Source organism: Myodes glareolus, chromosome 3, assembly GCF_982192425.1.
Source record: "Myodes glareolus chromosome 3, mMyoGla1.1, whole genome shotgun sequence".
In the NCBI taxonomy this organism is placed as follows: Eukaryota; Metazoa; Chordata; class Mammalia; order Rodentia; family Cricetidae; genus Myodes; species Myodes glareolus.
The window spans coordinates 116,340,090-116,351,890 of NC_142028.1; the positions used below are offsets into that span (position 1 = coordinate 116,340,090).

At 38.1% G+C, this 11,801-nt stretch overlaps 1 non-coding gene across 1 annotated transcript; it reads right to left on the reverse strand.

The window, feature by feature from the left end:
* Nucleotides 1-4,793: 4,793 nt before the first annotated feature.
* On the reverse strand, nt 4,794-4,897 carry LOC125412706 (U6 spliceosomal RNA). The gene has a single exon (XR_007235657.1). It is a non-coding gene; the product is annotated as a U6 spliceosomal RNA (small nuclear RNA).
* Nucleotides 4,898-11,801: the final 6,904 nt, after the last annotated feature.

The window sequence follows — 11,801 nt, forward strand, 5'->3', positions numbered from 1 at the left end:
CCTGCTCCTGCACTGAGACTATCCACGCAGAGGGGTGAGTGTGCACCCTACCGGCTGGAGGGGAGTGCAGGGCACCTCCAGCTCCTGCTGCAGGGGCTTCTTGATTAATCAAGGCCCTCCCCTCCCCCCAAGTTCTCCCTTTTGTCTGCTGGGTTCTTGGACCTCCAAGAGTTCTGTCCCTGTGCTGAGGACAACCTTTCAGACTGGTGAGTGGGTGCTATCCCTGGGTGGATCAGAAAGTCTGGGAAAGGAGCACTGGACCCCTCCAGCTCCTGCTGCAGGGGCTTCTTTGTTCCACACATCCCTGCCTCCCCCAAACTGGCCCTATTGTCTGTGGGGTACTTGGCCAAAGAACAGTGCCTACTCCTGCGCTGAGACTATCCATTCAGAGGGGAACTGTTCTGCCCCTACACTGAGAAGATTCACCCAGAGTCAGTCACAGCATAAATTGGACCAAGATGCCAAGATTCTCCTGGCTGCATTTGAAGGAAGAGATGGGCAGGCATCAATGCAAGAATTCCTCCAGCAACCAGAAAGGCAACACGACAACACCAGATTCCAGGGATCATGCAACAAGAAGACTTGAACACCCTATTCCAGAAGAAGTAGAAGAAATCGACTTTAAACCTAACATTATGAAAATAATAGAGGACTTTAAACAGAAGGTGAAAAACTGCTACAAAGAAATGGAGAAGACAAACAAAAGGGTTTGAAATGAATAAGTCTCTCAAAGATACCCAAAAAAAAACAAGAAAAAGCAATCAAACAGGTAAGGAAAACAGTTCAAGACGTTAAAAATTAAATGGAGGTAATGAAGAAAACACAAACTGAGAAAAGGCTGGATATGGAAAATCTGGGAAAACGAACGGGAACTACAAAGACAAGTATTACTAACAGAATACAAGAAATAGAAGAAAGAATCTCAGACACTGAAGATACTACAGAGGAAATAAACTCACTGATTAAGAACAAAACAAATCCAACAAATTCTTAATACAAAAGTTCCAGGAAATCTGGGACACCATGAAAAGACCAAACCTAAGAATAATAGGAGTAGAAGAAGGAGAAGATTTATAGCTCAAAGGCACAGAAAATATATTCAACAAAATTATAGAAGAAAACTTTCCCAACCTAAAGAAGGATATTCCTATGAAGGTACAAGAAGTGTACAAAACACCAAGTAGACAGGATCAAAAATAAGCATCCCCTCGCCATATAATAATCAAAACACAAAACATACAGAATAAAGAACAAATATTAAGAGCGGCAAAGGAAAAAGGTCAAGTAACATATAAAGGGAAATCTATCAGAATAACACCTGACTTCTCAATGGAAACCATGAAAACCAGAAGGTCTTGGATAGATGTGCTGCAGACACTAAGATACCATGTATGCAAGCCCAGACAATTATACCCAGCAAAGCTTGCATTCACAATCGGTGGAGAAAACAAAATATTCCAAGACAAAAACAGATTTAAACAATACGTAGCCACAAACCCAGCCTTACAGAAAATACTAGAAGGAAAAATCACAAACCAAGGAAGCCAACAACACCCATAATAACACAAGCATCTGACAACCCTCCACCAGCACAACTCAAAGAATGGAAACACACAAACACTACCACCAGAAAAAAATAACCGGAGTCAGCAACCTCTCGTCATTAATATCACTTAATATCAATGAACTTAATTCACCTATTAAAAAACACAAGTTAAGAGAAAGGATACAAAAACAGGATCCAACATTCTGCTGTTTACAAGAAACACACCTCAACCTCAAAGACAGACACTACCTCAGAATAAAAGTTTGGAAAAGGCTTTCCAATCAAATGGTCCAAAGAAAGAAGCAGGTGTGGCTATACTAATATGTAAAAAAATTGATTTCAAACTAAAATCAATCAGAAAGGATGGAGAAGGACACTTTATTCTCATAACAGGAACAATTCCTCAGGAGGAAGTCTCAATCCTGAATATCTACACCCCTAATATAAAAGCACCCACATATGTAAAAGAAACATTACTAGAACTCAAAGCAAATATCAAACCCCACACTCTAATAGTAGGAGATTTCAACATTCCTCTTTCACCAATGGACAGGTCAATCAGACAGAAACCTAACAGAGAAATAAGAGAACTAACAGATGAAATGAACCAAATGGACAAATGAACCAAACAGACATCTATAGAACATTCCACCCAAACAGAAAAGAATATACCTTCTTCTCAGCATCTCATGGAACCTTCTCAAAATTTGATCACGTAATTGGTAACAAAGCAAACATCCAAAAGATACAAAGAAATTGTAGTAACTACCTGTGTACTATTGGATCACCATGGAATAAAGTTAGAATTCAACAACAATTCTAACCCCAGAAAACCTACAAATTCATGGAAACTAAACAGTCAACTAGTGAACCACCCCTGGGTCAAGGAAGAAATAAAGAAAGAAATTAAAGTCTTCCTTAAATTCAATGAAAATAAAGACAGAACATATCCAAACCTATGGGACACTATGAAAGCAGTGCTAAGAGGAAAGTTCATAGCACTAAGTGTTCACATAAAAAAAAAAAAAAACGGAGAAAGCACACATTAGAAAGACTTAACAGTACACCTGAAAGTTCTAGAAAAAAAAGAAAGCAGATTCACCCAGGAGGTGCAGAAGAATGGAAATAATCAAACTGAGGGCTGAAATCAACAAAATAGAAACACAGAAAACAATCCAAAGAATCAATGAAACAAAAAGCTTGTTCTTTGAGAAAAACAAACCCCTCTCCAAACTAATCAAATGGCAGAGAGAGAACACGCAAATTAATAAGATCAGAAATGAAAAGGGAGACATAACCACAGACACAGAGGAAATTCAGAGAATCATTAGATCTTACTAAAAAAAAAGCCTGATATCCACAAAATTGGAAAATATAAAAGAAATGGACATTTTTTAGATAAGTACCATAAACCAAAATTAAATCATGACTGACCAGGTGAACAATTTAAGTAGACCTATAAGTCACAAAGAATTAGAAGCTGTCATCAAAAACTTCCCGAACAAAAAAAGCCCAAAACCACATTGTTTCAATGTAGAATTCTACCAGAACTTCAAACAAGAGCTAATACCTATACTCCTTAATATATGTCACAAATAAGAAACAGAAGAGTCATTACCAAACTCCTTCTATGAAGCTACAGTTACCCTGATACCAAAACCACACAAAGACACAACCAAGAAAGAGAATTACAGGCCAATCTCACTCATGAACATCGACGCAAAAATTCTCAATAAAATACTGGCAAACCGAATCCAAGAACACATCAAGGAAATGATACATTATGATCAAGTAGACTTCATCCCAGAGATGCATGACTGGTTCAACATATGCAAATCTATCAATGTAATCCATCATATAAATAAACTGAAAGAAAAAACCATATGATAATTTCATTAGATGCTGAAAGAGCATTTGACAAAATTCAACACCCCTTTATGATGAAGGTCTTGGAGAGAATAGGGATACAAGGATCATACCTAAATGTAATAAAGACAATATACAGCAAGCCGATAGCTAACATTAAATTAAATGGAGAGAAACTCAAAGCCATCCCACTAAAATCCAGAACAAGACAAGACTGTCTACTCTCTCCATACCTCTTGAATATAGTGCTTGAAGTTCTAGCAATAGCAATAAGACAACATAAGGAGATCCAGGAGATTCGAATTGGAAAGGAAAAAGTTAAACTTTTGTTATTTGTAGATGATATGATAGTGTGCATAAGTGACTCCAAAAACTCTACCAAAGAACTCCTATAGCTGATAAACACCTTCAGTGATGTGGCAGGATAGAATATCAACTCAAATAAATCAGTTGCCCTCCTATACACAAAGGATAAAGAAGCAGAGAGGGAAATCAGAGAAACATCACCTTTCACGATAGCCACAAATAGCATAAAGTATCTTGGGGTAACTCTAACCAAGGAAGTGAAAGATCTATTTGACAAGAACTTTAAGTCTTTGATGAAAGAAATTGAAGAGGATACCAGAAAATGGAAGGATCCATACTCTTGGATTAGGAGGATCAACATAGTAAAAATGGCAATTCTATCAAAAGCAATCTATAGATTCAATGCAATCCCATCAAAATCCCAACAAAATTCTTCACAGACCTTGAGAGAACAATAATCAAGTTTATATGGCAAAACAAAAAACCCAGAATAGCCAAAACAATCTTATACAATAAAGGAACTTCTGGAGGCATTACCATCCCTGACTTCAAACTCTATTACAGAGCTACAGTCTTGAAAACAGTTTGGTATTGGCATAAGAACAGAGAAGTCGACCTATGAAATAGAATAGAAGACCTGGATATTAACCCACAAACCTACAAACACCTAATTTTCGACAAAGGAACTAAAATTATACAATGGAAGAAAGAAAATATCTTTAACAAATGGTGCTGGCATAACTGGATATCAACATGTAGAAGAATGAAAATAGATCCATATCTATCACCATGCACAAAACTCAAGTCCAACTGGATTAAAGACCCTAATATAAGTCTGACCACAATAACCTGATAGAAGAAAAAGTGGGTAGTAGTCTACAACACATGGGCAGAGGAGACCACTTCCTATGTAGAAACCCAGTTGCACAGACAATAAGAGAAACAATGAATAAATGGGACCTCTTGAAACTGAGAAGCTTCTGCAATGCAAAGGACACTGTCATTAAGACAAAAAGGCAACCTACTGAATGGGAGAAGATCTTCACCAACCCCAATCAGACAAAGGTCTAATCTCTAAAATATAAAAAGAACTCAAATTTGCGTGTCATCCTTGCGCAGGGGCCATGCTAATCTTCTCTGTATCGTTCCAATTTTAGTATATGTGCTGCCGAAAAACATAAAAAAATAAAAAAAATAAAAAGAACTCAAGAAACTAGACATTAAAACTCTAATTAACCCACTTAGAAAATGGGGTACTGATCTGAACAAAGAATTCTCAACAGAAGTTCAAATGGCCAAACGACACTTAAGGTCATGCTCAACCTCCTTAGCAGTCAGGGAAATGCAAATCAAAACAACATTGAGATACCATCTTACACCTGTCAAAATGGCTAAAATCAAGAACACCAATGATAGCCTATGCTGGAGAGGTTGTGGAGTAAGGGGAGTACTCATCCATTGTTGGTGGGAATGCAAACTTGGAAATCAGTGTGGTGATTTCTCAGGAAACTGGAAGTCAACCTACTTCAGCATCCAGCAATTCAACTCTTGGAAATATATCCAAGAGATGGCCTATCATACTACAAAACCATTTGTTCAACTATGTTCATAGCAGCACTATTTGTAATAGCCAGAACCTGAAAACAACCTAGATGCCCCTCAATAGAAGAATGAATGAAGAAGGTTTTGCACATCTACACTTTAGAGTTCTATTCAGTGGTTAAAAAAAATAACATTTTGAATTTTGCATTGAAATGAATGGAAATATAAAACACTTTACTGAGTGAGATAGCCCAGACCCAAAAAGATGAATATGGTATGGACTCATTCATAAGTGGATTCTAGCCATAAACAAAGGACATTGAGCCTATAGTTCATGATCTTATAGAAGCTAAATAAGAAGGTGAACCCAAAGAAATATATAGTTATCCTCCTGAAGATTGGAAGCAGACAAGATAGCTGGGCAAAAGTTGAAAACAGGGGGGATGGGGTGGGTTAGGGGGAAGGAGAGATGGGGAGAGAGAAGGTAGAAGGGGGATTGAGGAGAGATTGGGGGAATGGGATAATTGAGATGGAGGAAGGGTGGATATGGGAGCAGGGAAGAAGGTATCTTAACTAAGGGAGTCATTTTAGGGTTGGCTAGAGTCTTGGCTCTAGAAGGGTTCCCAAGTGTCCAAGGGGATTTCCCCAGCTAGGTCTGTGAGCAGCAGAGGAGTGGGTGCCTGGACTGGCCTTCTCCCATTAATACACTGATGAATATCTTGTGAATCATCATAGAATCTTCATCTGGCGAAAGATGGAGATAGAGACAGAGACCCACATTGGAGCACTGGACTGAGCTCCCAAAGCCCAGATGAAGTGCAGAAGGATGGAGAATATAAGAAAGGATGCCAGGATCGGAGGGGTGTGTCCACCCACGGAGACTGTGGAACTGATCTAATGGGAGTTCATCAAGGTCAGCTGGAATGGGACTGAACGACCATGTGATCAAACCGGACTCTGAATGTGGCTGACAATGAGGGCAGACTGAGAAGCCAATGATAATGTCACTGGATTTTGATTCTACTGTATGTACTGGTTTTTTGGGAGTCTAGTCTGTTTGGATGCACACCTTCCTTGGAAGGGGGGGGGACTTGGACTTCCCATAAGGCAGGGCACCCTGACTTCTCTTAGGACTGTAGAGCGAGGGGGAGGGGAGAGGAGAGTGAGAGGGAAATGGGAGAATGGGAGGAGGTGGAAATTTTAAATAAATAAATATTTTTTTTAAAAAAGGAAAGCAGATCTAAGCAAAATTCTCAATAGAGAAATTTCAAATGAATGACAAATGTTTAAAGAAATACTCAACATCCATTTTACACCTGTTAGAATGGCTAAGATCAGAAACACAAGTGACAACTCTGTCTGGTAAGGATTTGGAGTAAGGGGATTCTCCTCCATACCTGGCAAGGGTGTCAACTGTTACAGCCACTATGGAAGCCAATGTGGTGATTTCTCTAAAAAGTGGCAATTGAGACCTTTAGACTCAGCTGTACCACTCTTAGGCATATACCTAAAGGATGCTTCATCCTATCAATGTGGCATTTCTTTTAAAGTTTCTGTAGGCATAATTAAGGAGGCCCACAAGAGCCCTGAATAAAGGGGAAAAAATATTTATTTATTTATTTATCTATTTATTTATTTGGGAAAAAACTCACAATAAGGGAAGGGAATTAAGGTCCTCCGTGGGACTTGGAAGGTGTAAACCAAACTCTGACTCTGACAAGCAAGCCAGCAAGCATTCATGGATGCTTCCTGTCTTTATAGTACCTCAGACCATGTTATAATGGGTATCTAAAAGGCTATTGGTTAAATGACTTCCTACAAACATTTTCTGTAAACAAACAATAAATATGTTTATGTAAAATCTATATTTTTTAAAAAAAAAAAAAGAAAGAAAAGAAGAAAACCTAACTAACATGACCATAAATTTGACTCATATAGATGACTATTAATTTATATTTCTTAACTATTCATTACATTTATAAATGAATTGAATTAATACAATACCTTAAATAAGAGTAAAAATAATCATATAGTATAACAAAATTGACTTTAAATTTGTATTAATAAAACAAAATCCATACCAATTTAAAGTATTTTAAGATTAACAGTTGTTTTTTGGGTTAAAGTAGGTTCAATAATCAACCTTTTAATCATGATTTCTATATCATATCCCCTGTTTTTCTTTAGAAGGAGATTGATTATGACCATTGGTCATTTATAACCATCCCCCTTTAAATGAAAACAAACATTCATAAACAATATTTTGAGAATTTGGGGGTAATTTTCTATACTACTTCCTGTTGATTTGGGACCCTGGAAATCTTATGGGAACACTAAGAAAATTTAGGATTATGGTCAAGTTCCGACTGGGATATTTTGTATGGTTGGTCCATTTCAGCCAGAGGCCTTGAAACTATGTGGATGTTGCACCACTGACCCATCGTTTCCATCAGAGATTGTTGATGGGTCTTGCTCCATCAAACCATATTATCCATCAAACCATATTATCCTGAAAAAAAACTATATTTTCTCATCTTCCATAGGAACAAAAGCAGAACCACTTCTCCAAAGCTATTTATCTTTTAAGTTCTATTTTACAAATATATTTTTGACTTTTGTTTAAAAGTTACAGCACTTTTTAAAATATTTAAGTTAGTGTATTTTATCAGTATCTTTCAATCTCATATCTCTTAGCAGCTGTCCTTTGCTTTTCAGCAACCAAAAAATTCTAAATCAACACGGTCACCTACAGAATCCAGACTCCCTGTGTATTTTCCCTCTTTACATGTTTTTTCTTTTATATTATTTTAATGTCTCTTTAAAGACTTTGTTTTACTTTTGAAAACTATTTCTTTCTATAACTCTTCATACTCATTGTCTTTCTTTCTCCTAAGCTTACACACATTTTTAAACAAACTTTGACCTGTTTAGAGGTTTCTTTTTATCTAAATCTATCTTTATTGTGTATCTATAATTGTTTTCTTATCACTGCTTTAAATTGCTAAGTTGGCATGACTCAGACTAAAGTGGCGGCTGTGGCTGTTGACTCCACCCTGTTCAGCTTTCCAGCAGGGCAGAGGTGCCTAGGAAAGTCAGGCTTACCCTTCCCTCATGCTTCCATAAGGTAGCATGCAGTTGGCCCACAAACCTTCTTTGTCTGTATGAGTAAAAGACAAACTCACCATGCAGCAAGCTGGTATCATGAGACTCCACTGTATACCATGGTGGGAATCTGTCATACTATACTAAACCCTAAATGTTGTGTCATCTCTGTACCATGGCTCACGTTACAGACACAACTACAAAACTGTTTTGGCTCTGTTCATGTGTTCAAGAAGACTTTTTAAAAAAGGACTTTTTAGGTCGTATGAGGAAATCTATCCCCCATGTAGCCAGAGGATCTTCTGTGTCCTGCTTGGTCAAACATTCACTTATAAAATAATCATTCAGAGGAATAACATTAATTTTAATTGTTGTACTCTTGGCTCAGGTTTATTACTAGTTAGCTCTTACACATAAATTAACTGATTTCTATTAATCTGAGTATCGCCATATGGCCCGTGACTTACTGTTAATTCTTTGACATCTTTCTCCTTAGGGGGCTACTGGTGCCTCTCTGACTCCACCCTTCGTTCTTCCTGTATTCAGTTTGGTTTTCCTGCCTAGCTATATTCTGCCATGCCATAGGCCAAAGGAGCTTTATTTATCAACCAATAAAAGCAACACATATTCACAGCATACTGAGAAACACCTCACATAGTTTCATTTTGAAAAAAGTTCAAAATGGGGGGTGGCAGGAGCAAGAGATAAAATTAAAGAACTGTTTCCATTCTCATTTTCAGGCTCCTCCTATATAGTAACTTTGATGTCAGCCATCTTACGGTCTTTAGCCCCATATCTGCAAAACACTCTTGACCCTTGCTTCGTCAATGCATTAAATAGATACATAAATTCCCATCTGGGTACCATTAAGCTGATGGTTATTAGATTCCAGTATGAACAGTTACCCACCACAGAGTCAAGTATTTTACTCAAAATACAATTCAAGGGGTGATATGATAGCTAACATTAAAATTTTTAAGTTTAAATTACTGTGCTTAAGAGATCTGTAAAATAAAAACACCTCTAACACATAAGTCCCTGCTTGCTCAATGACAGATATCTTCTTGGAATGCTGGGAGCTATTGCTGATGTAAAATAAAACATGTGTTTTCACTTTTGTCAACAAGGTTAGCTGCTCAATTGCACAGGATATGTGCTTGATTTCACAAAGGCAGGAAATGTGTAGCCTTGTAAGTTTGGCCTCAATCCACGTGGTGAGTTGAATAGGAATGATCCCCATAGACTCATATGTGTGAATTCTTGGCCTGTGGGGAGTGGCGTGATTAAGATATGTAGCCTGTGGAGGTGGGCTTTGTGGTCTCCTTCTGCTAGACGTGGTATGACAGTCTCCTGTTGATGTCTTTGGATTAAGATGCAGGACTCTCAGTTACATCTCCAGCACCGTGTCTGCCTGCATGCTGCATGTTTCCCACCATGACAATAATGGATGCAACCTCTTACCTGTAAGTTAGTCCAATTAAATGTTTTCCTTCATGAGTGTTTCTATGTCTATGGTGTCTCTTCACAGCAATAGAAACCCTAACTAAGACAGCTCCTGAATACTGTAATTTGGTTCCATACTCTGAGAATCATGAGTTTTATGTACACACCTGACCAAAATCCATAGTCCTGACAAGAATGTAATAAAGCTTCTTATTTATAAAATGTATTCATGATCGCACTAGTGAATCTCTGAATGACCCATTTTCCAAAACAATCTCATTTGGGACTTCCCTATAGACCTATATAGAATAATGCTGGCTACCTTTACAGTGATTTAAAAACACATAGGCTCCATTGGTGTATACAGAGACTTCCCAGTCTTCAGCTTCTCCTCATAAAAAAAATAACTATTATTATCAAAGGTGCTACTATCTCACATCAGACTACCTCCCTCCAGATGCTTTCTCTTTCATGTGTAGCTACAAGAGTTAAACAGCATCCTCTCTGGTGGATGTTGCCTTCCTCCCTCTTCTGACAGTTATCACACATCTTCTCCATCCCCCTTGATCCTGACACACAGGAGTCAGGAGCAACATGACTGCAGACATACAACCTAGTATTAACTAAGTTTCCTGCCTTGTACTAAGGAACTTTTCCTTAGTACTCAGATACCTTCAAAAGCAGACCAATGACTTTGTTTAGTGGAATAAAAATATTTATCTCAGAATTCCACAGTAAGGAACTGCCAGTCCAGCTTTGGCATTCATTTATCCCTTAATAAAGCTGTCACTTAAAATAAAATTTATTTCTACCTCCCCTAGCAAATCTCTGTTCTACATTCCTAAAATCTAACAAAGTGAAGCCTAAACCTAGTACTTGAGAGCTAACATGGCTCTCATGGCTCTCCTTGTAGAAGGCTTCCCTACACTTGACCCTGGTATCACCTCACCCATCTGCTAAGCTTTGAGTCTTCCTTCCTGTTTTTGCCTAATGAACTCCTGCACTCCACGGAGCTTTGTTCAGCTTCTATAAGGATTCTGTCTTCACTAGAGCTTCATATCTCCATCACCACCCAGGATTCTTCCTTTCAGACTGCTAAGTTTCTGGGTTGTCTGGAACACCTATATGCAATTGACTTTTAAAATATCTTAGTACTAAACCAGGTTTGCCCCTGACTTTTCATTTGTTACCAATATCCAAACCTCTGGAGTCTTGGCATGCACTTTCTCAATCGTAATCTCTTTCTGACTTTGCTACCCTGCAGAAATGGAAATGAGAAATATAGAGATGTTTGTCTCTCATTCCTTTTCCTTCAAATATGTCAAGTTGACATATTTCTAACTTAATGCTAGTCAATGAGTTTATAATTATGCCTTTACAACTACATACAAAGCAGTGCCAAGAAGTGTGAGGTCCCTTCTTTTTTGCCTTTCACATCTTGCGCTCTCCTAGTCTATTTCTCCTAATGCTAACTGGTGCGATGAATTAAGAAATTCCTTTTTGGTTCCTGCATAAAGGTTAGGAATACTTTTCTTCATTCTGAGACATTTTCCCACTCTTCAAAAACTCCACTGTTCTCTCCTCTCAGTTTTTTCTATTGCACACAGCTAACACTTGCAGCCTGTACAGCACTGCAATTGCCACCATTTTTTTTTGCACCAAGAAGTGGCCTCAGAACTGTTTGCTCAACTGTTGTCTAGCACCATTTACCTGTTGTCACAGTTGGAGGACAAAACCATGGACCAGACTTTATGATCTAACAGACCTACAGTGTTTTTTTTTTCTTTTCTTTATTATTTATTTATTTATTTACTGCCAAGACAGAATTTTTCTGTGTAGCCTTGGTGCCAGTCCTGGAACTCGCTCTGTAGCCCAGGGTGGCCTCATGTTCACAGAGATCCACCTGTCTCTGCCTCCCAAGTGCTGGGATTAAAGGCATGTGCCACCAATGCTTGGCTGAGTTTCAGATTTTCTACAATTTTCTCTCCTTTCTATT